The sequence below is a fragment of the Salvelinus fontinalis genome, chromosome 4, assembly GCF_029448725.1.
Source record: "Salvelinus fontinalis isolate EN_2023a chromosome 4, ASM2944872v1, whole genome shotgun sequence".
In the NCBI taxonomy this organism is placed as follows: Eukaryota; Metazoa; Chordata; class Actinopteri; order Salmoniformes; family Salmonidae; genus Salvelinus; species Salvelinus fontinalis.
Window position 1 is genome coordinate 55,996,366 of NC_074668.1, and position 24,864 is coordinate 56,021,229.

Genomic DNA, 24,864 nt, shown 5'->3' on the forward strand with positions numbered 1-24,864 from the left:
GGACACTAAGAAAGCTTTGTTGTAGAGCGTTTAACACAAAATCCGGGAAGGAGGCAGCTGAGTACAAGACTGTATCATCTGCATATAAATGGATGAGAGAGCTTCCTACTGCCTGAGCTATGTTGTTGATAAATTGAGAAGAGTGTGGGGCCTAGGATCGAGCCTTGGGGTACTCCCTTGGTGACAGGCAGTGGCTGAGACAGCAGATGTTATGACTTTATTCACTGCACTCTTTGAGAGAGTTACTTAGCAAACCAGGCCAAAGACCCCACAGAGACACCAATACTCCTTAGCCGGCCCGCAAGAATGGAATGGTCTACCGTTTCAAAAGCTTTGGCCAAGTCAATAAAAATAGCAGCACAACATTGCTTAGAATCAAGGGCAATGATGACATCATTGAGGACCTTTAAGGTTGCAGTGACACACCCATAACCTGAGTGGAAACCAGATTACAAAAGAGAAAATACTATAGACATCAAGAAAGCCTGTCAGTTGATTATTGCCAAGTTTTTCCAGCACTTTTGATAAACAGGACAAAATAGAAATAGGCCTATAACAGACAGGATCAGTTTGATCTCCCCCTTTAAATAAAGGACGGACCGTGGCTAACTCCCCAGAGAGGAGAGATAGGTTAAAAAGGACAACCGAGCACTGAAGGTGATCCTTGGTAAAGATTGCCACTTCCCCACCTTTGGAAGATCTGTCTTGCCGACAAAGGTTATAACCAGAAATGTTAACATCAATATTCAAAACAGTCTTCCTTAACCACGTCTCAGTAATGAACAACACATCTGGATTGAACTGTGAACCCACACTTTCAATTCATCCATTTTAGGTAATGAGCTTCTAGTGCAGAAAAGCCAGGCTTTTTCGATATCAGAAATCAGTGACGCAGATATCAGAGCACAAGTCAGAATTGGGGCTAGCAACAGTAGATGGACCAGGGTGTACATGCACATTTCCAGATATCATCAACAGTAATACAATCAAGACATGGCAGAGGATAGGGAGAGCTCTGCAGTGTTGATTTATGACATTTGAATGTGCATTAGATGGCAACAAGATCATATTGTACAGCAATTTCATCAGGTAACATGAATACAAAGCCGGCGAGAGGTGGTTAGAATAGAATGGGAGCTCAAAAGTCTGTGTAGCCAATAGAGTCGGGGTCCCAAGTGTGGGAACAAACACAGTCTGTTCCACAGTTGGGTAAACAGGACAGTTCATAGTCAACAAAGCATGCAGAAATCATGAGGCAAATAGCAAAATAGTGACTTGTGGCTAGCCATTGTAAGTTCAGAGTCACTCACCACAACAGTGCGTGTGTACTGGAGGCGAGCGAAAGCTCGGGAGAGGGGGGAGTGTGGTGGGTGTACCTGTACCAGACAGAGACAAGCTAGGGCAGACGGTGAACAGATTGTCAGCTGGAATCCAAGCAGCAGTGCAGCAGGCAATGGGAGTAGGTGTCACACCCACTTGGGAGAAGCTTTTATTTCTGGAGTCCGATTTCTTGTAGAAAATAGCAGTGGATAGTCTCTGAAAAGCAGGAGGGGGCTTCGAAGGCCTCTGGATTTGTGTGGGGTAGGCTGTGAGAGACTCCTGCCATTTGTTGGGCTCAAAGGCTTCGACACCTCTCACTTCACACCTCAGTGATAATTGAAGTTGTATATGGTCTGTCCTAGCAAGCTTGGCAGCCTTAATTTAGCATTCAGTCCCCATAAAGTAAAATATATCATTGTAATGTACTTTATTTTTAATTTCTCTTCTTCTTGGCTTTCAAAATAGCCAAGCACCCAAATAGAGGGTGCTCAGACCAAACATTACTCACTCAGATCCAGGTTGAATGGTGACCTCAAGTCTCTGCTGTTTGTTTGCCAGAGCACCCTCTGTATAGTTTGAAAAAAGGAATCATTGGTAGTAGTAATCCTTCCAGGTAATTTTGTCCAAAATTTTTGATCTGAAGTGAAGGTTATGCTGTGGAGGGCATATGAAGTGGGTAAAATGGTATGTAAACATTATTAAAGGGACCAGTGTTCGATGACTATATACATAGGGCAGCAATACGTATCTAAGGTGCAGGTAGAGTACCAGGTGTTAGCCAGCTAGTAACAATGACTAAGGTGCAGGGTACTGGGTGGAGGTGACTATTTAACAGTCTGATGGCCTGGAGATAGAAGCTATTTTTCAGTCTCTGGGCCCCAGCTTTGATGTACCTTTACTGTCTACGCCTTCTGGATGGCAGCGGGGTGAACAGGCCGTGGCTCGGGTGGCTGAGGTCCTTGATGATCTTCTTGGCCTTCCTGTGATACCGGGTGCTGTAGATGTCCTGGATGGCAGGTAGTGTGCCCCCGGTGATGCGTTGGGCTGATCGCACCACCCTCTGAAGGGCCCTGCAATTACGGACGGTGCAATTGCCATACCAGGTGGTAATACAGCCTGACAGGATGTTATCAATGGTGGGTCTGTAGAAGTTTATGAGGGTCTTAGGGACCAAGCCTAATTTCTTCAGCCTCCTGAGGTTGACGAGGTGCTGTTGCGCCTTCATCACAGTGTCTGTGAATGGACCATTTCAGGTTGTCAGTGATGTGCCTCTCCACTGCGGCACCATTGATGTGGATATGGGCGTGCTCTCTCTGTTGTCTCCAGAAGTCCATGATCAGCTCCTTCATTTTGTTTTGTTGACATTGAGGGAGAGGTTATTTTTCTGGCACCAGTACGCCAGGGCCCTCACCTTCTCCCTGTAGGCCGTCTCATCAGTGTTGGTGAAGCAAGTGGGACAACAGATGGGCACGTCGGCCACAGAGAACGGGAACTCACAGTTCTTGTGTTTTCCTCGAAGTGGGCAAAGAAGGTGTTTAGCTTGTCCGGGAGTGAGGTGTCGGTGTCTGCGACGTGGCTGGCTTTCCCTTTATAACCCGTGATTGTCTGGAGTCCCTCCCACATACATCTCATGTCTAAGCTGTTGAATTGCAACTCCACTTTCTCCATGTAACGTCGTTTTGCATCTTTGATAACCTTACGGAGGGCATAGCTGGTCTGTTTGTACCCGTCCATGTTCCCAGTCACCTTGCCGTGGTGAAATGTGGTTTAACCACCATCTATCCACGTTTTTTGGTTTGGATAAGTTCTAATCGTCATAGTGGGAACAACATGCACTTCATGGTGAACTCACCAAGTCAGTGTATACAGTTTTACTATTCTCAGAGGCAACCCGGAACATTTCCCAGTCCGCGTGATTAAAATAATATTGAAGCATAGATTCCAATTGGTCAGACCAATGTTGAACCTTTGTTACCACGGGTGGTTCCCATTTAAGTTTCTGTCTATAGGAGGGGAAGAGCAAAATTGAGGTGTGATCTGATTTGCCGAAGGGAGAGAGGGGGAATAGCAATGTTCAAGAGTACTCGATTAAGCGAGTAGTACAGAAGATGTGTTGATAGAACTTCGGTAGTGTTTTCTTCAGATTTCCTCTATTAAAGGCCACAGCTACAATAAATGTGGCCTCGGGAAATGCGGTTTCCAGTTTGCAAAAAGAGCTGTCGCAGGGTCTGCTTGGGGGAATATACATGGCCGGGAGGTAATGAAGTCGGTATTTGAAGGTGAGGTATTCAGATTGGGAGAAGAAAAGTACTTGAGTTCCTAGCAAGAGAGAGAGAGTGGGGCTTATTAAGGTTGAGAAGTATGGCCCTCTTTCTGCTAGTCAGAAGCTCTCTCTCTCTTTTCTCATCCCCCCCTCCCTCTCTCCCTTTTTCTATTTATTCACTAGGGATGGGAAATGCCAGGGACCTCACGGTACGATATCATGATACTTAAGTGCGGATTCGATATGTATTGTGATTCCATATGCATAGTGATTTTATACTATATGTATCACGATTCTGTATGTATTGCGATTCGATACTGTGATTTTTTTTTACGATTCAATGTGACGTTGTCTGCTCCAGAGGGACAAGAAAGAGCCATGACAAAACAAGTTTTAATCAGTCATGGAAACTAAAGTGCTAAAAACATGTTGGATCACCATTTTAAAAGAACATTGAGACCAAGCTATAAATCGTAAAAATAATACCGCATGGATCTCCAACCCTGCTTCTGGAGAGCTGCCGTCCTGTAGGTTTTCACCTCAAACCTAATTTAGCGCACCTGATTCTAATAATTTGCTGGTTGATACGCTGTATAAGGTTAGTTACAACTGGGGTTGAAGCGAAAGCCTACAGGAGGGTAGCTCTGCAGGAACAGGGTTGGACAGCCCTGCTCTACTATATCGATCCCCCCCCCCCCCCCATCCTTACTATTCACCCGGTTTAACAGTGTTCCTCTCTTTCCTCTCATTCCCCCACCTTTCTCTTTCTTACCTCGCCTCCAACACTGTCACTCTGTACTCTCTTTCTTCACAACCTTATTTTTCATATCTCTGCCCATTGAAGATCCCTTTCGCTCCCATCTTCCTCTCTCCTCTTTTCTCTTCTTCTCCCTGACTTCGTCATTGCTAATGTGTGTCCCTCCGTATTTCCAGTGTTCACTGTCAAAGCAATCAGAGCAACAAGTAATAGGTTGGGAGGGGGCTAGGAGGCACACGATAGGTTGTCCAGGAGCTAGAGGGTTTGTTATTGGTTAGGCAGGACCTATGACACTGCTGTGAGGTAGTCAACTATCCTGTAGCAAACCATTTTGCAACAGAAAACGTTTTGAAATGAAAATGTGAGTTTCTTATTGAACAAATTCAGGTAGAACCTCCCCGTTTTGGTCTATTTTCTTCTGTTTGGTTTTTACTGAATACGACCCAGGTGGATGAGATGAGCCACCCTCCTTTAGAATAGAAAGCTTTTTGAGCTCTTTGAAAAGCGGCATAAAAATTCCTATCCAATATCATTATTGTCGTCATCATGTGTTAGTGTGAAATACTGATCCTGATTGAGCACACGATGTGTTTGTCCCACCTGATCTGAGGTCAGCCCTGCTGTATAGTGGTACAATGGATGTGTTGTCTTCTCCTAGAGCGCCAATCTACAGCATTTCATATGGGCACTGATGTCTCTGGTGTCTTTTAGGTTCTACAAGGAGTATACATGAAGCTTTGTTTGTCATGGATGTGGACTTTCCTTGTCTTTGCGCTATAACGAGATGCACATTCATGGTTGACATTTTAGCAGTGTAAAAAACACAGCGCTATTGTCAATTGTCAAAAAAACACCCGCCTCACAGATACTATGTGCGGCATTGCCAACTGCATGATGAATAATCACCACAAACATTGCAGAAGAAAGTTTTTTTTAAATGTATTCATTAAAAATGTCAAAGTCACACTAACTTGATCGTTGTTTGGCGTTCACAAAATGGTACCCTTTGTACCAACCACAATATCTATGTTTTTTCATTTTGTTGTTGGTCTTAATTTGCACTGGGTGTCTTGTTTCTGATAGAAAGCTTTGTGAACCACCTCACAATCCCAATCACACCAGGCCTGGCCTCTTGTACAAATTTAAATATAAACTGTGAAAGGAATACACAATGAAATGTGGAAACTTGGAAAGTGAATATTTGTAAAAAAATAAAAATAAATAATGTATATATATATATATATAATGATAAAACAATTGCCATTGAAAACCCTGGGGCAATACTTAAGAAGATAAGCAACCATTTAAAATGAAACAGTTTCTCCGGCACAAAAATGGAAGTCGTCAATTTACTTGCACGTGACAGATCGCTAAATTGTAGCTGGTCCCATCATAAAACGGCACACATTAGCCCTATGCTAACCTCACCAGATGGCAGTGATTATACCCTGGAACAAGTTCTGCATCAGCCAATTAAAATCGTTGACTTTATTGCAAATGTTCCAAACAGTTCAACAGCATAATTAAAGCAACAATCACATGTATTTGAGTGACTGGTCAAACTGCTCTCTGTGTAAAGTGCCTAGTCCTTGAAATGTAGATTTACATATATTGTGTTAGTGTTGAAAAGGGATGTAGTCATCTGCGTGAAAAGGAAGATTAAGAACTACTTTAATAAAGAGCTACCTCTTTTAGCCTTGCATGCAAACACATTGGCCATGTCCGAATACCCATACTTGCGTCCTAAATAGTAGGCCGTTTGAATATTCGAGTAATTAAGTTTAATAATTCATCATTTGAATTTATTTTAAATGCACAGATGTCATACTCACTACGGCTTTGACAAGAGCTGATCAATTAGATTTGGGGATGCGCTACCGAAATCAACAAATAATGGGAAACAACACAAATGCGCATGACGGATTCTCAGTATGCAGAAATAAAACGTTTAATATGAGACATTTCCAAATTTGAGTATGGTTTAAATGCCAGGATGTTATACTCATTTTGGCTCTTCTTCTACTGTAGTAGAATTCGACAATACATTGGAAAAGGTGGGTGATCGGCTGTAGTTCTCTTCAAGTACCAAAACTAGGCTATTTAATTTGGACACTGCCCAAAGCCTCTGAGGTAGTGTTCAAATGTAGGCTAAGTAGTTTTTGCTCTACTTAAAATGATAATGAGTATGGCATCGTAGGCTACATCTTCGGAAACAGGGGCTTTCTGTTTTCTCACTGTAAAGTTTTATTGTCTTCTTGGCCTTCGTCAGAGCTTTTAAACAACATACAAAACCATCTTTTGATTTCTGAATGTGTCAGCACCGGGGGCTCGGGATGTAGCGGCGTTATTGATGTCACGTTAATCAGGCCTTTTGTTTTAGATTTGAAGGCTACACTACCTATTTAATGAATGGATCAAGCCTTAGCAGTCATTCTGATCTCATTCCCAATTATCAGCGCTTTAAGTTATTATGTTGCTGTCCAGCGGTTCTAAATTTGCGAAGCACCCGACTGTCCACATTTTCTGAGCAATAGCTTTTTGATTTTTAACATTTGAAAAGTTTTGGTGTGTATAATAGGCTATTTGATTTAATTTATATATGTTACAGCACTTTGGTTTCACTAATAAATATGTTGAAATGGAACCAAATGATCTGTTTCTGTCTTCAGTCATTTTTAAATAGGATAGATGGGCTATATGGTCTACTACGCTATAAATCAAGTGTGATAGTTTGTTTATAACCAGCCTGAGTAGGCCTATAATTCCATTCCTAATCTATTCAGATTTTAGAGAAATTATTCAAATTGGAAATCAACTATTATCAGGCTGGTTAACTTCTTCTGGCTGCAGCCCGGTGTCGGTACACTTAACAGCCAGCTCAAGTGCAGGGCGCGAAATTCAAAAGATATTTTTCAGAAATATTTAACTTTCACACATTAACAAGTCCAATACAGCAAATGAAAGGTACACATCTTGTGAATCCAGCCAACATGTCTGATTTTTTTTATGTTTTACAGCGAAAACAGCACGTATATTTATGTTAGCTCACCACCAAATACAAAAAAGCACTAACATTTTTCACAGCACAGGTAGCATGCACAAAACCAACCAAACTAACCAAGAACCAACCAAACTAAAAAACAAACAACTTCATCAGATGACAGTCTTATAACATGTTATTCAATAAATATATGTTTTGTTCGAAGAATGTGCATATTTCAGGTATAAATCATAGTTTACATTGCAACTACAATCAGAAATTGCACCGAAAGCAGCCAGAATAATTACAGACACCAACGTCAAATACCTAAATACTCATCATAAAACATTTCAGAAAAATACATAGTGTACAGCAAATGAAAGACAAGCATCTTGTGAATCCAGCCAATATTTCCGATTTCTTAAGTGTTTTACAGCGAAAACACAATATAGCGTTATATTAACTTACCACAATAGCCAGAAACACAAGCCATTTACCCGCAGCAAAGGTTAGCGATCGTAACAAACCAGCAAAAGATATATAATTTTTGACTAACCTTGATAAGCTTCATCAGATGACAGTCCTATAACATCAGGTTATACAATACACTTCTTTTTTGTTCGAAAATGTGCATATTTAGAGCTGAAATCAGTGGTTATACATTGTGCTAACGTAGCATCTTTTTCCCAGAATGTGCGAATATTTTTATGACACTCAACTATTCTGACCAAATAACTATACATAAACGTTACTAAAAAATACATGTTGTATAGGAAATGATAGATACATTAGTTCTTAATGAAATCGCAGTGTTAGAATTCTAAAAATAACTTCATTACCACATCCAGCTTACGTTATAACGAGAAAGAGCCCAAATCTGGGCGCAAAATAATGGTCAACATATTCCGACAGATATATGAAATATCATCATAAAATGGGTCCTACTTTTATTGAGAATCAGAATCAGAATGTTGTACAAGGGTGTCCTTTGTCCAGAACAATCGTTGTTTGGTTTTAGAACGGCCTTCTTCCCTCTCGAATTAGCAAGCTAAGTAGCCAAGTGGCGCGTAGCTCTCCATCTTCACCATACCCAGAGAACGCAACACGCCTAACGTCCCGAAAAAATTTCAATAATCTAATAAAACGATATTGAAAAAACATACTTTACGATGATATTGTCACATGTATCAAATAAAATCAAAGCCGGAGATATTAGTCGTCTATAACGACAGCTTATCAGAAGGCAATACCAGGTCCCTTCTCGAGCTCTCCAGAAAACAGGAAACTGGTGACACGTCATACAAAGAGCTTTTATTCGACCCCAGATCAAGTTATACACTCCATTTCTTCTCTCACTGCCTGTCGACATCTAGTGGAAGACGTATGAAGTGCATGTATTCTAATAAATATCAAGGACATTTATAGGCAGGCCCTAGAACAGAGCATCGATTTCAGATTTTCCACTTCCTGTCAGGAAGTTTGCTGCAAAATGAGTTCTGTTTTACTCACATATATAATTCAAACGGTTTTAGAAACTAGAGAGTGTTTTCTATCCAATAGTAATAATAATATGCATATTGTACGAGCAAGAATTGAGTACGAGGCAGTTTAATTTTGGAACGAAATTTTACAAAGTGAAAACAGCACCCCCTATTGAGAAAAGGAGTTACTATCTCCCGAACTAAACTCTTGGAAGATATACACTACCGTTCAAAAGTTTGGAAATGTCCTTGTTTTTGAAAGAAAAGCACGTTGTTTGTCCATTACAATAACATCAAATTGATCAGAAATACAGTGTAGACATTGTTAATGTTGTAAATGACTGGAAACGGCTGCTTTTTTATGGAATATCTACATAGGCGTACAGAGGCCCATTATCAGCAACCATCACTCCTGTGTTCCAATGGCACGTTGTATTAGCTAATCCAAATTTATCATTTTAAAAGGCTAATAGATCATTAGAAAACCCTTTTGCAATTATGTTAGCACAGCCGAAAACTGTTGTGCTGATTTAAAGAAGCAATATAACTGGCCTTTAGACTAGTTGAGTTTCTGGAGCATGTGGGTTCGATTACATGCTCAAAATGGCCAGAAATAAATAATTTCTTCTGAAACTTGTCAGTCTATTGTTGTTCTGAGAAATTAAGGCTAATCCATGCGAGAAATTGCCAAGCAACTAAAGATCTCATGAGAAACAGACGCCTCACAAGTCCTCAACTGGCAGCTTCATTAAATATTGACTTAATTATTTATTTACTAACTGACTAAATAATAAACCAGAATACAAAAACAAACACACTGTCTAGGTTATTGATTAGAAATGTAATACAGTGAAACAGGTCCCTAGTGGACTAACAATAGCATGACTGCTTGGTTATAAAAGGGAGGGGTCAGGAAGAGAGAAGGACAAAGTGAGGCAAACTTATTGTACCTTTGCAACCTACACTCAAAGGAATAGTAACACTTTGCAAATGAACCACCGCTCATTCGGATAAGAAATGCAATATATATATTTAAGTGTAGCTGGACATGATCGTTGTCTCTCTGCTGAACCCAATCAATCCGTCTATGGAGAGTGGCTCAATGTAAGGCTCTGGTTGTACACCAGAGGTCACAATGTCCTTGTTAGTTGTAGAGCTTCTTTGGTCTTGGAATGTTCATTAGAATAGATACTTCAAATGTACCAACGATTGTCTGAGATGGGATTATTCTTTCCCACCTCAGGTCTTTAAATTGCCCCCTATCCTTAGCCTAGGATAGGGGGCAGCATTTTCACTTTTGGATAAATAGCTTGCCCAATTTCAACTTCCTTCTACTCATCCCCAGAATATAAGATATGCATATTATTAGCGGATTTGGATAGAAAACACTATGAGGTTTCTAAAACTGTTTGAATCATGTCTGTGAGTATCACAGAACTTATGTAGCAGGCAAAACCCCAAGGACTAACCATTCAGATTTTTTTTTTTTGAGGTCACCGTCTGTTCAATGAGATTTCATTGAGATACTAGATTTCTAATCAACCTGTTTGCAGTTCCTACCACTTCCACTGGATGTCACCAGTCTTTGGAAATAGGTTGAGGTTATTCCTTTGTGCAATGAAGAAGAACGGCCATCTGGAATTAGTGTAACGTTATGTGTACTGTTTGAGAGTTGCGCAAGACTAGAAAAGTATCGTTAGTTTGTTGTTCTCCTGTATTGAAAACAGATAGACCCGTCTTCAATTTGATCAATTATTAACGTTTACAAATACCTTAAGTTGTATTACAAAAGTAGTTTGAAATGTTTTGGCAAAGTTTAGAGGTAATTTTTTAGATATTTTGTAGTGATGTTGCGCAAATTGGAAGCAGTTTTTTTCTGGATCAAACGCGCCAAATAAATGGACATTTTGGACATATATGGACGGAATTAATCGAACAAAAGTACCATTTGTGATGTTTATGGGACCTATCGGTGTGCCAACAAAAGAAATTCGTCAAAGGTAAGGCATGATTTATATTTTATTTCTGCGTTTTGTGTTGCGCCTGCAGGTTTGAAATATGCTACACTCTTTGTTTACTGTTGTGCTATCATCAGATAATAACATTTTATGCTTTCGCCGAAAAGCCTTTTTGAAATCTAACATGTTGGCTGGATTCACAACGAGTGTAGCTTTAATTTGGTAACTTATATGTGTGATTTAACTTCTTAAGGCTGCAGGGGCAGTATTGAGTAGCCAGTTAAATCGTGCCCATTTCAAACGGCCTCGTACTCAATTCTTGCTCGTACAATATGCATATTATTATTACTATTGGATAGAAAACACTCTCTAGTTTCTAAAACCGTTTGAATTTTTTCTCTGAGTGAAACAGAACTCCTTCTGCAGCACATTTCCAGACCAGGAAGTGGAATGTCAGAAATCGATGCTCTGGTCAACTTCATGCCTATACATGGGCAATGAACGTAAGAGTCTACGTACACTTCATACACCTTCCCCTGGTTGTCAAGAGGCGGTGAGAGAAGAAATGTTGTGTCTATCTTGGTCTGAGGTGGAAGTAAAGCTCTTTGTATGACGTGACCGTCCATTTCCTGTTTCTGGAGCGCGCGAAAGAGTACATGGATTTGCCTTCTGTTTAGCTGTCGTTATGGACGACTAACATCTCCGGTTTAGATTTTATTTGATACATGTGACCATATCATCGTAAAGTATGTTTTTTCAATATAGTGTAATCAGATTATTGAATTTTTTTTCGGGAGTTTTGCCGAGTTCCGTTCTCTGACTTTGTTGACGTTGGAGAGATCCCTGCCACTTGGCAAGTGCCCATGCTAAATCAAGAGGGAAATTTGCCGTTCCAGATCCAAACAACGACTGTTCTGGACAAAGGACACCTTGTCCAACATTCTGACGGAAGATCACCAAAAGTAAGAAACATTTTATGATGCTATTTCTAATATCTGTCGTGCATGTGAACTGGTCGTTGGCGCCCAAGTGTTTCTGGCTATTGTGGCTACGCTAATATAACGCTATATTGTGTTTTCGCTGTAAAACACTTGATAAATCGGAAATATTGTCTGGAATCACAAGATGCCGGTCTTTCAATTGCTGTACACTATGTATTTTTCAGAAATATTTTATGATGAGTATTTAGTTATTTGGCGTTGGTGTCTGTAATTTTTCTGTCTGCTTTCGGTGCAATTTCTGACTGTAGCTGCAATGTAAACTATGATTTATACCTGAAATATGCAAATTTTTTGAAAAAAACATATGCTGTACAATAAATATGTTATCAGACTGTCAACTGATGAAGTTGTTTCTTGGTTAGTGGCTATTTATATCTTTATTTGGCCGAATTTGTGATAGCTACTGATGGAGTCAAAAACTGATGGAGTAATAAAAGTGGAGTCTTTTGCTAACGTGGTTAGCTAATAGATTTACATATTTTGTCTTCACTGTAAAACATTTAAAAAATCTGACATGTTGGCTGGATTCACGAGATGTGTACCTTTCATATGGTGTATTGGACTTGTTAATGTGTGAAAGTTAAATATTTAAAAAAATATATCTTTTGAATTTCGCGCCCTGCACTTGAAGTGGCTGTTGTCATAAATGTACCGACGTCTGGCTTGCACGCCAAACAGGTTAATGAAAGTTTGATTTTATATAATTTTTTGGAATTTGGTGCTCTACATTTTCGCAAGCGTCCCACATATCCCAGAGGGGTTAATCAAAGTTTTAGGACCACTTTTACATGCACAGCTGCAGACTGAATGTTTCTGGTCTCCTAAGTGAGGTTATATTCCCTTGTAGTGTTGAGGTTGAGAGCTTCTAACCATTTCAACATGTGGACCACGGTCTCACGTCTTTTGGTCTCAATGGTTGATTATTCAGGGTTCAGCTCACGACCACTTTATACGCCAGTAGTAACCCGAAAATGTACTGGTCTCACCATTTTCAGCTGTGTGGCCACCACTCCACGCTTTCTGGTCTTGTAGTTTTAACCATTCGTGACGTCTGGCTTACACTGTCCGTCTGCTTGGTCTAATGTCAATTTTGTTACCAAGGCTTTTATCCTCATGTAAAAAGGGGGCGTTCCATCATGACGACACAATGTCTGTGCTCACTTGGGTGTGGATACTGACTGAGCACAAGTTTATATGAAAGACAATTATCTCAAATAGAGGGCTAAAATCACATTGCTATCTTCAAAAAAGTATCATATTTAATCATATATTTTATAAAACATTTAGATGTAAAGTTGATACATAGAATGCATATACTTTCAGAGTTAGTTACTTTGTTATACCATCCTTAACTTCTTATGGGCAGGTGGGACGGTAGCGTCCCACCTGGCCAACATCCGGTGAAATTGCAGAGCGCAAAATTCAAAAATACCAAATTCAAATATTTAACATTCTTGAAAACATATGTGTTATACATCAAAATAAAGCTTAACTTCTTATTAATCCAGCCGCTATGTCAGATTTCAAAAAGGCTTAACGGTGAAAGCAAACCATGCGATTATCTGAGGACAGCTCCCCGCATACGAACACATTAAAATCGTATTTCAACCAGGCAGGTGCGCCACAAAAGTCAGAAATAGCGACATAATTCATGCCTTACCTTTGAAGATCTTCTTCTGTTGGCACTCCAAAATGTGCCAGAAACATCTCAAATGGTCCTTTTGTTCGATAATGTCCTTCTTTATGTCCCAAAAATGTCAATTTATTTGGCGCGTTTGATTCAGAAATACATCGGTTTCAACTCGACCAACATGCCTACAACGTATCTTAATAAGTTACCTGTAAACCTGGTCCAAACATTTCAAACAACACTCCTAATCCAACCTCAGGTACCCTAAAACGTAAATAATCGATCAAATTTAAACTGTTTCTAATACCAGATAAAAACAATGTGAAGCGCGCTCCAGTTCACGTGCCTCAAAACAGTAGAGTCCACCTGGAATGACACTTACAATGAACAGCCCTACTGCTTAATTTCTCAAAAGAAAAACATCGAACAATTTCTAAAGACTGTTGACATCTAGTGGAAGCCATAGGAACTGCAACCAGGTTCCCAATAATAAGGCTATCCCATAGAAACCAATTGGAAAACCCTATGACCTCAATTTTTTTCCTGGATGGTTTGTCCTCGGGGTTTCGCCTGCCATATCAATTCTGTCATACTCACAGACATTATTTTAACAGTTTTAGAAACTTTAGAGTGTTTTCTATCCAAATGTATTATATGCATATCCTAGCTTCTGTGCCTGAGTAACAGGTAGTTTACTTTGGGCACGCTTTTCATCCAGAGGTGAAAATACTGCCCCCTACCCAAGAGAGATTAATGACATCACAAAATAATAAACAATATGACATGATTATTCTTTAGATCCCCACCAACCATTCTTAACATTTGGATGTCAGGAATAATGTTCCAATGTTTACCTTTTATTAGAAAATTGTTTTGGAGGCAAGAGTCTCTCTCTACACACAGCACATTCCTTTGGTGGATACTGAAAGGCAGAGGGAAAGTTCCCTCCTGCTTAAATTTACGACCCAGTGTTAAGATGTCTAGACCAGCACAGCCCCCCTTCCCCTCTTCTGTGGGAGAGAGGGGGTCTGGCTATCTTCAAACGTTTGCCCAGCTGATGGGTCCTTTGATCCACTGTCAGGAGAGTCATGACACTGGTGAAGAATTTGTTCCAGCGTATAATCACTGCCACCTGGTTAGGTTAGCATTGTCTAATGTGCGCTATGTTATCTGATGGGACCAGCTACAATTTAGCGTTATTGCCACGTGCAATTAAATCTACAATTTGAATTGGCTGATATGCATTTTAAGCCAGATAAATTGCTTCAATTTAAATGGTTGCTTATGTTCAAGTATGTCCCCCCAGGATTGTAAGATTGTCATATTGATTGGTTTGTTATTGAATGAGTACTGTAAAACTAACTAAAACTTCCAAGTCTGTGTGTAGATGTTGTTACATGCTGAAGTTATGATAAGATTACCGTTTTTTTTTATCATCATTAAAATCGTCATTAGCCATGTTTGCATGACTGCTATTACTTATTTTGTTTGGGTCTGTTCTGTTTGGCTGTAAATATTGTGTAAAGTGAGGATTCTGCATAAAGAGTAAGGCTGAATAATGATTCTCCTTTCCACACCTTAAGACCTGAGCATTTTTAGTCAACGGTGTGAGAAAGCTATACATTGATTTTCTTTCTTTCTTTTTGTATTATTGCCTTAACCCTTTGAAATAGTTGTCATGGTGTATGCATGTCACATCACCTCAACAGCAGAAAAACTCAGGGGAGAAGTTGCACGAATGCACAGACCTAGGATCAGCTTACTTACCATGAGAAGTGGAAAACACAAAACTGAACATAGATCAGCGTCAAGGTGCAACTTCATCCAACTCCAGGAGGCTCTGCAGTGATCAAAAAGTCACAACGCTAAACCACCATGCAAACAGAACAATCATGTCCGCACAATGTTTCCATGGACTGAATTACTCCGAGTGAATTTATTTAAACCCAAGAGATGAAAAAAAGAAAGAAGAAAGTGTACAATTGTAAAAATGTTGTTCTTGATTAAATTCCTACTAGAAAAATTATATAAAAAGCAAACCCCTTGTGTTCTCCTTTTTGTATTTGTGTTTATTATGGATCCCCATTAGCTGCTGCCAAGGCAGCACATACCCTTCCTGGGGTCCAGCCAAATTAAGGCAGTTGTATCATTTTAAAAACATTACATTCACAACAAATTTTAATGTCTCACTTAAATATAACATTGGATTCAAATTAGCTTTTTATTGTTTCTAATAGAGGATGAACAGAATATTCTATTCCAAACTCACCAACTAACTTGTACTTATTTGGCCTCCTGAGTGGTGCAGCGGTCTAAGGCACTGCATTGCAGTGCTAGAGGCATCACTACAGACCCTGGTTTGTTCCCAGGCTGTGTCATAACCGGCTGTGATCGTGAGTCCCATAGGGCGGTGCACAATTGGCAAAGCATAATCTTGGTTAGGGGAGGGTTTGGCCGGTAGGGTAGGCCGTCATTGTAAATAAGAAATTTGTTCTTAACTGACTTGCCTAGTTAAATAAAATACATTTGACTTGAAGACTGTTTCATGACAAGAGTTTGCTGCACATTCCTAAGTTAATAATGATTTAAGTTGTGGACTTTGCTGTGGATGTTTTGGCAGTGCTTAGTAGTGTAATTGGTTAAAACAAATGTGATTCATATCACATGGATTATGGCCAAGATTCAATCCAAGGTGCATTATAGAGTAGTGCCATAGAGGTACAAATGTGGTTGCCTGTTGTTTGTAAATGGCTGTAAAGAGGGTCTGATTTTATGAACAGGCTGATTTCGCCTTGGTTTTCATTAAGAAATGAGACCGAAAAGATGTGATTTGTGTCTTGGAGACGTGCTTTGATGTGGGTGTTTCTTGTGTGTCGTCACACGTGAGAAGCGTTTGAACATTCGCTCTGGCAAAACAGCTGACGGGAAAAATCTGGCGGAAGTAAGCTCGCAACCGGAGGGTTGCTGGTATCATATCCTAGATACCCTTGCCTGTCGTTGTGACCTTAAACAAGGCACTGAACGAACCCCCCCTCCACACACACATCAACTACTCCACAGCCCCAGCTTCAACCTTTCCAACATGTATTAAAATAAAAAATAAAATAAACTTGATTATATGTGTCTTTCGGATGGGTTGGAATAAAGCGGAAGTAACATTTCAGTGTGACAATTAACAAATACACTGAGTGTACAAAGCATTAGGAACACCTTCCTAATATTGCGTTGCGCCCTCAGAGCAGCCTCAGTTCCTTGGGCCATGGACTCTACAAGGTGTCAAAAGCGTTTTACAGGGATGCTGGCCCATGTTGACGCCAATGCTTCAAACCCTGGTGTGACGTTTTGATAACCATGTAAATATGCGGCTGTATTTACCCCCCAAAAATGAAATGCTAATTATCTGCTAATGTGGCTATCGTAAAGAACTACATATGCCATGATGATTTGGACGAGACCTCAGTATCAAGGCAAATGTAACTATCGAATGTTTGCGAAATTTAGTAATGAATAAATTGGCAATATTTCTTTAAATTGAAAATGATGTGAACTGTCTTGTGCAAGTTTTAAATTGACTCTACCAGTTAGCAAAGATGTCAGCTAGAGATGAAGTGCAGGAGCTCTTGCAGGGATTTGTAGTATTGCATGATGTCTATTTTGATGCTAATTGCATTTTCAAATCTGAGACTAAATAGAGCCAAAATCCCAAGAGAGATGTACATGGTTATCAAAAAGTCAAGCCAGGTCAAGCCTACACGAAACACAGCCTTTATTTTAAGTGTTTCTAAAATTCCCTATGGGAAAATTGAATGGTGGCAAAATGATTCTATAGTTTCAAAGCTTAAAATTCCTTCATCTACATTGATTGAAGTGGATTTAACAGGAGACATCAATAAGGGATCATAGTGTTTACCTGGATTCACCTGGTCAGTCTATGTAATTGAAAGTTATCTTAACCAGTTCTGCCAGGGTGAGTGAACTGGTCAGAGTGAGGTGTTCTCTCATTTCTGTCTGGAAGTAGCTAGCAAGCTAGCCAATTTACTGAATAAGTATCAGCCAGTGTGTGACTGTGGCAAAATTAGTTCGATGTTGGATATATCAATGGGGCTAGTAAAGGGACCGTCAATAAATTACGCAATGTACATGGGACAATATTTTTTTGTTGCACACCTTTCAGTTTTCTCATTAAATGCTTTCAATGTTGTATATGAATTTTTACAATTTATAGTTGGTTTGAGGTTTTAAGTAATAGAAACAATTGCCACATAGGTCATTTTTAAAATGAAAAGCGCATGATTTGTCCGGTGACACTTTGCTTCTTGAAAGTCCAATATCTTGAAAACATGACTGCAGACATGCTCAAAACATAAGAATTAATTTTCTTTCACAGCCATCTAGTGGCCACAATATTTTGTTCAGGACTCCAACACTGCAGGTGTCACTAATATTAACTTTACACTTTTTTCTAACAAAAAAATATTTTTTTAAATGGAGATAGCCTCACTGGCACTGTCCATGCTTTCACATACACTGTAACGGCACAAATACAAAGATTAGTATTCTTTCTATCTCTATGAATAGCCACAAGACAGCTGACAATGCGCCTTTGAAATACATTTTCACAAACTTTCGCGAAGATCACATTCACAGTAAACGCTGGTATGTCGGCCCAAGCATAAATTACCTGCTCCATACGGGCCCGATTTAGACCTGAATTAAAAGGAATTGAATTCCCTTTTTTGCACTTTTACATCTACGTGTGTTCTGACCTTGAACTTAGGCACGAGGTAACGGATGTTTCAGCCAGCTATTCGTTTGGGGTGTAGATTAGAGAAATGGAGGTGTGGCAGATGTGTCTACAGATATGCCGTATTCTGACCTTGACTTAATTCCCTTTGTTATTCCACCACCTTTACGCGCAATGAATACGTTTGAGCAACCTGTCGGTTTCAAGTGGAATAACATCAACTACATTTTTTTGATAGAAATAACACCATTCTCCATGCACTGTAATTTACAAATTGATAAGAGCTATTGAACATTTTTCCTTATGATGCTGGAGCCAAATGTGAAACCAGTAGACAAATGTGAAACCAGTCATATGACAGCAAACTGAAGCATATCAACATAACTTTTCCACAGTGAAGTTAATGTAATGCAGGTCTTTCAACTTGCAGGGATGACATTTGGAGACCCAATCTATAGGCTTCTGTAGCCATGTGCAAATGACAGTATAGCGCCGATCCTACCCAGTTGATTTACGTGCTCTAGAATATTTTACTTGGGCTTTATTGATACAAAAACACACATTTACTTAAACAGGCAAGTCAAATAAGAACAGATTCTTATTTACTATCACTAGCCTGCTCAAACTCTCTTTCTTTTCGTCTGAGATTCCCAAAGATTGGAAAGTTGCCGCGGTCATCCCCGCTTCAAAGAGGGAGACACTTTAGACATAAACTGCTACAGACCTATATCTATCCTACCCTGCCTTTCTAAGGTCTTCGAAAGCCAAGTTAACGAACAGATTACCGACCCCCAGATCACCCCCCAAGAAAAAAAAAAAAAAAAGATTACCGACCATTTCGAATACCACCGTACCTTCTCCGCTATGCAGTCTAGTTTCCGAGCTGGTCATGGGTGCACCTCAGCCCCTGTCAAGGTCCTAAACTATAGCATAACTGCCATCGATAAGAGACATTACTGTGCAGCCGTATTCATCGACCTGGCCAAGGCTTTCGACTCTGTCAATCACCACATTCTTATTGGCATACTAAACAACCTTGGTTTCTCAAATGACTGCCTCGCCTGGTTCACCAACTACTTCTCTGACAGAGTTCAGTGTGTCAAATCAGAGGGCCTGTTGTCTGGACCTCTGGCAGTCTCTATGGGGGTGCCACAGGGTTCAATTCTCGGGCCGACTCTCTTCTCTGTATACATCAATGATGTCGCTCTTGCTGCTGGTGATTCTCTGATCCACCTCTACGCAGATGACACCATTCTGTATACTTCTGGCCCCTCTTTGGACACTGTGTTAACTTCTTGGAACTATAGGGGGTGCTGTTCCGCATTAGCATATTTGTGTCTCCAAATTAAACTGCCTCGTGCTAAATTCTTGATCGTACAATATGCATATTATTGTTATTATTGGATAGAAAACACCTTCTAGTTTCTATAGAAGTTGAAATTTTGTCTCTGAGTGGTACAGAACAATTTCTACAGCACTTTTCATGACAGGGTTCAGATTTCAGAAATTTTTACCTCTGATCTGGGGTCTGTTTTTAAGGCGACAGTGAATGCTATGAAGAAACCGACACTGCCTACGTCTTCCTCTGGGTGTCTGTACGTCATCACGTTTTCAATGGAATCGATGGGACATTCACAGCCATTATAAAAGACCAAAATGTATAGAGACCGCCCTTTCTCGTCGTGCGCCTGAAGCTTGAAGGACATCGGACCTGCCTCGTTCCAAATCGTTTTCTAACCAGCAATATTTCTCCGGTCATGTTTTTACTCGTTATAGGTGTTAAAAACATCATAATGTAGTTAATTTGAACCGTTTTATAGCAATTTATATCCGTTTAGTGCGATTTTGAGGAATTTATTTGTTGTGCACTCTGAAACTTTGGACACGTTTTGGGGTGTCGGTCGTTGGTGGTGGACATTTCGAAGGACAGAGGACATCTATCGACCAAAAGACGTTTATAACATAGAAAGGATACATTGCCCAAGAATCTGATGGAAGAACAGCTCAAAGTAAGCAATATTTAATATGATAAATCGTGTTTCTGTCGAAATATTTTAAACGCATATTTCGCCATTTTGTTTGGTATAGCTTCACTTGGCGAACCCTGTATTGAAAAGTAAGGATAATTTTAAAAATGTAAATCAGCGGTTGCATTAAGAACTAATTTGTCTTTCGATTCCTGTAAACCCTGTATTTTTTAGTCAAGTATATGATTAGCTATTAATTAAACTAGATCACTCTGAAAGATGGCGACCGACATTTTCAGGCTTGTTTTGCTACTATTTTCATTGTGTAACCACGGTTTTGTATGGCTAAATATGCACCTTTTCGAACAAACTGTATATGTATATTGTAAAATGATGTTACAGGAGTGTCATCGGAAGAATTCTGAGAAGGTTAGTGAAAAAATTAATATATTTTGGCGATGTTGACTTTTATCGCTCACTTTGGCTAGAATCAATGCTGGGCTGCTATGTGCTATGTGCTATGCTAATATAACGATTTATTGTGTTTTCGCTGTAAGACACTTAGAAAATCTGAAATATTGTCTGTATTCACAGGATCTGTGTCTTTCGATTAGTGTATGCTGTGTATTTTTACGAAATGTTTGATGATTAGTAGTTAGGTAAACACGTTGCTCATTGTAATTATTCTAGTCCATTTGTGACGGTGGGTGCAATTGTAAACTATGTCAGCTACCTGAAATATGCACATTTTTCTAACAAAACCTATCCCATACCATAAATATGTTATCAGACTGTCATCTGATGAGTTTTTTTCTTGGTTAGGGGCTATAAATATCTTAGTTTAGCCGAATTGGTGATAGCTACTGGTGTTGGTGGACAAATAAAAGATGGTGGATTATGCTAATGTGTTTTTAGCTAATAGATTTACATCTTTACATATTTTGTCTTCCCTGTAAAACATTTTAAAAATCTGAAATGGTGGCTTTATTCACAAGATCTGTATCTTTCATCTGGTGTCTTGGACTTGTGATTTAATGATATTTAGATGCTACTATCTACTTGTGAAGCTATGCTAGCTATGCTAATCAGTGTGTGGGGGGGTGGGGGGGATCCCGGATCCGGGTTAGGTACTCTGTAGAGGTTTTAAGTAACCTCCAGACGAGCTTCAATGCCATACAACTCTCCTTCTGTGGCCTCCAACTGCTCTTAAATGCAAGTAAAACTAAATGCATGCTCTTCAACTGATCGCTGCCCACACCTGCCCGCCCTCCCAGCATCACTACTCTGGACGGTTCTGACTTAAAATATGTGGGCAACTACAAATACCTAGGTGTCTGGATAGACTGTAAACTCTCCTTCCAGACTCACATTAAAAGCATCTCCAATCCAAAATTAAATCTAGAATCGGCTTCCTATTTCGCAACAAAGCCTCCTTCACTCATGCTGCCAAACATACCCTCGTAAAACTGACCATCCTACCGATCCTCGACTTCAGCGATGTCATTTACAAAATAGCCCCCAACACTCTACTCAACAAATTGGATGCAGTCTATCACAGTGCCAAAGCCCCATATACTACCCACCGCTGCAGCCTGTACGCTCTCGTTGGCTGGTCCTCGCTTCATACTCGTCACCAAACCCACTGGCTTCAGGTCATCTACAAGTCTCTGATAGGTAAGGCCCCGCCTTATCTCAGATCACTGGTCACCATAGCAGCACCCACTTGTAGCACGCGCTCCAGCAGGTATATCTCTCTAGTCACCCCCAAAGCCAATTCCTCCTTCGGCTGCCTTTCCTTCCAGTTCTCTGCTGCCAATGACTGGAATGAATTGCAAAAATCACTGAAGCTGGAGACTCATATCTCCCTCACTAGCTTTAAGCACCAGCTGTCAGAGCAGCTCACAGATCACTGCACCTGTACATAGCCCATCTGTAAATAGCCCATCCAACTACCTCATCCCCATACTGTATTTATTTATCTTGCTCCTTTGCACCCCTGTATCTCTACTTGCATATTCATCTTCTGCACATCAATCACTCTAGTGTCTAATTGGTATATTGTAATTACTTCGCCACCATGGCCTATTTATTGCCTTATACCTCCCTTTTCTTACCTCATTTGTACACACTGTACATAGATTTTCTTCAACTGTATTATTGACTGTATGTTTTGTTTATTCCATGTGTAACTGTGTTGTTGTATGGGTCGAACTGCTTTGCTTTATTCTTGGCCAGGTCGCAGTTGTAAATGAGAACTTGTTCTCAACTTGCCTACCTGGCTAAATAAAGGTGAAATAAATAAAATAAAATAAATAAATTAGTCAAAATACACCCGGACTTCTCTGTTTATTTAACAATTGGTAATGTGTTAAATATTAGCCACTATCAGTAGCTACCGTCAGTTATACAAACATCTAGAACTGTCACTTTAGTGTTAGTCCTTACAATTTGGATAATTTTGTTATAGTTTGTTATAGTTGTCCCCCACAATAAAATCAGAGTGGATCTGTCTCCGTCCTTTCGTCACACGCGTTTGTTCTATTCATTCAGGCTCTCTCTATCTCATCTATAGAATGCAAGCCCAGTTAGACCGGAGACATGTCTCACATGCACCACTAATGATAGAATGGAATGTGGCTGTAAAGTTTCATCACCCTCTAGTAAAACCCATTTCCACGACACTCAGACTAGCTGCAGGAAGCTGGAGTGGACACATTAAAAACTCAGCCTTAGCAGGCCAGTCTTACTCTGAGTTAAATATATAATCGTTTACTATTAATATCAAACAAATCAGGTAAGTATGTCATTTTTCTAGCACATTCTCCTACAGCATCACATAATTATTGTTAACCATACATTGAAACAAACAAAATACATATTTCTGCTGACATTTCATCCATGGTACACAACCTTTCTTTGGGTTGCTGAGTTTTAGACCTTTTCTATCTGTACAGAAAATGAAAATAAAAATAAAAATAAAAATCACACACAAGCTTCATTACAGCAAATAGGACAATCATCACACTGGCATCATACACAAAGGTAGGAGTCAGCATGATGAAAATGTCCACCCCATTTAGAACGAACCCTTCCTACACCAGTGAGACACCCCTCTCTGGGCACTTTGTACACTCAGTAGGAACATGAGCTCCACATCTGGGTCCTTATGCTCAGACTTGGGGTCCTCATCAGAAATAGGTCAGGTAAAATCACTCAGTTTCCAAATCATAATTAAATCCAAATTAACATACATTTATATTAGCCATACAATATATTAATCTCATAATTCTACTATTAAGTTCCTCATCAGGGCTATGATTACAGATCAGTATCTCAATGCATTCTTAGACTAAATAACTATATATTTAGCCGTGTATATCTCCATCAACAAGATACCCCACGATAACAATTTCAGACAAGTCTAAATTGGGGCGGCAGGGTAGCCTAGTGGTTAGAGCGTTGGACTAGTAACCGAAAGGTTGCAAGTTCAACTCCCCGAGCTGATAAGTTACAAATCTGTCGTTCTGCCCCTGAACAGGCAGTTAACCCACTGTTCCTAGGCCGTCATTGAAAATAAGAATTTGTTCTTAACTGACTTGCCTAGTTAAATAAAGGTAAAAAAAAAAAAAAATTACGGGCACAGGTGACCAACCCCTTTCCTTTTCCGGCACTCAATCTTCTGGCATTTCTTCATTTTTCTTCTTCAGATAGCTTCACAGTTCAAAATGGATGGCCCATGACAATGTCCCAATTTCAATGTCTCACCTGAACCCCACCACAACTCATTTTGTCTTGACCATTTACCAACCAGTATACCAGCAATATGAGAGAAGTTTTGGAATTGTCACGTTCCTGACCTGTTTTCTGTTGTTTTGTATGTGTTTAGTTGGTCAGGACGTGAGCTGGGTGGGAATTCTATGTTGTGTGTCTAGTTTGTCTGTTTCTATGTCAGCCTAGTGTGGGTTCTCAATCAGAGACAGATGGTAGTCGTTGTCTCTGATTGAGACTCATATATAGGAGGCTTGTTTTGTGTTGGGATTTTGTGGGTGTTTGTTACCTGTCTCTGTGTTTGTGTTCTGCACCAGATAGGTCTGTATCGGTTTTGCACATTTGTTATTTTGTACGTTGTGTTTGTATTAAACATGTTTAACACTAGCCGCGCTGCACTTTGGTCCTCTCCTTCACCCCTGGAAGAAAACCGTTACAGGAATGGATCTCTCTCCATGCTCACTCCATGTAGACTTCTGTTGCACTCCAGAGAGAAAGGGGCAATTGATAACTTCAACTGGATGCTATACACTGGTTGCTGGCTCATACTCAGGTCTCTTGATAGAAGTGGTGCAGGACAGGGCCGTAGTGAATTCTATTTCTTCAGCCGGTTATAGAGGGCGTTTTGAGGTCCACACCGTTTGGTCAAATTATCCCTTAAATGCATCTAGATAGCATAACCTCAAGAAAGGACAGATCAGAACAAAAATTCAGTTCCGTTCATTTCTGATTCAGGAAATCCAGACAAGCATTCAAGAAATCCAAACAAATGATCACTACTACCAATATTCTTAATGCAAATCTCTAAAACACATGTAAAAAAATAATAATAATAACATTCTGTTGTAACAATGTTTCAAATTAGTTTATACTCCCCTTATCACACTGTCAACCTCATCGCAGAGTCATAGGATCAGGAAATTATCCAGCAGACCCAATCTGGTGAAATTTATCAAAACAAAACAGAACAAACAACAAACTCATTCATACATTAC

At 39.8% G+C, this 24,864-nt stretch overlaps 1 long non-coding RNA gene across 1 annotated transcript; it reads left to right on the forward strand.

Moving 5' to 3' along the window:
* Nucleotides 1-1,956: 1,956 nt before the first annotated feature.
* LOC129854018 (uncharacterized) lies at nt 1,957-23,732 on the forward strand. The gene is made up of 2 exons (XR_008759217.1): nt 1,957-19,418; nt 21,242-23,732. It is a non-coding gene; the product is annotated as an uncharacterized LOC129854018 (long non-coding RNA).
* Nucleotides 23,733-24,864: the final 1,132 nt, after the last annotated feature.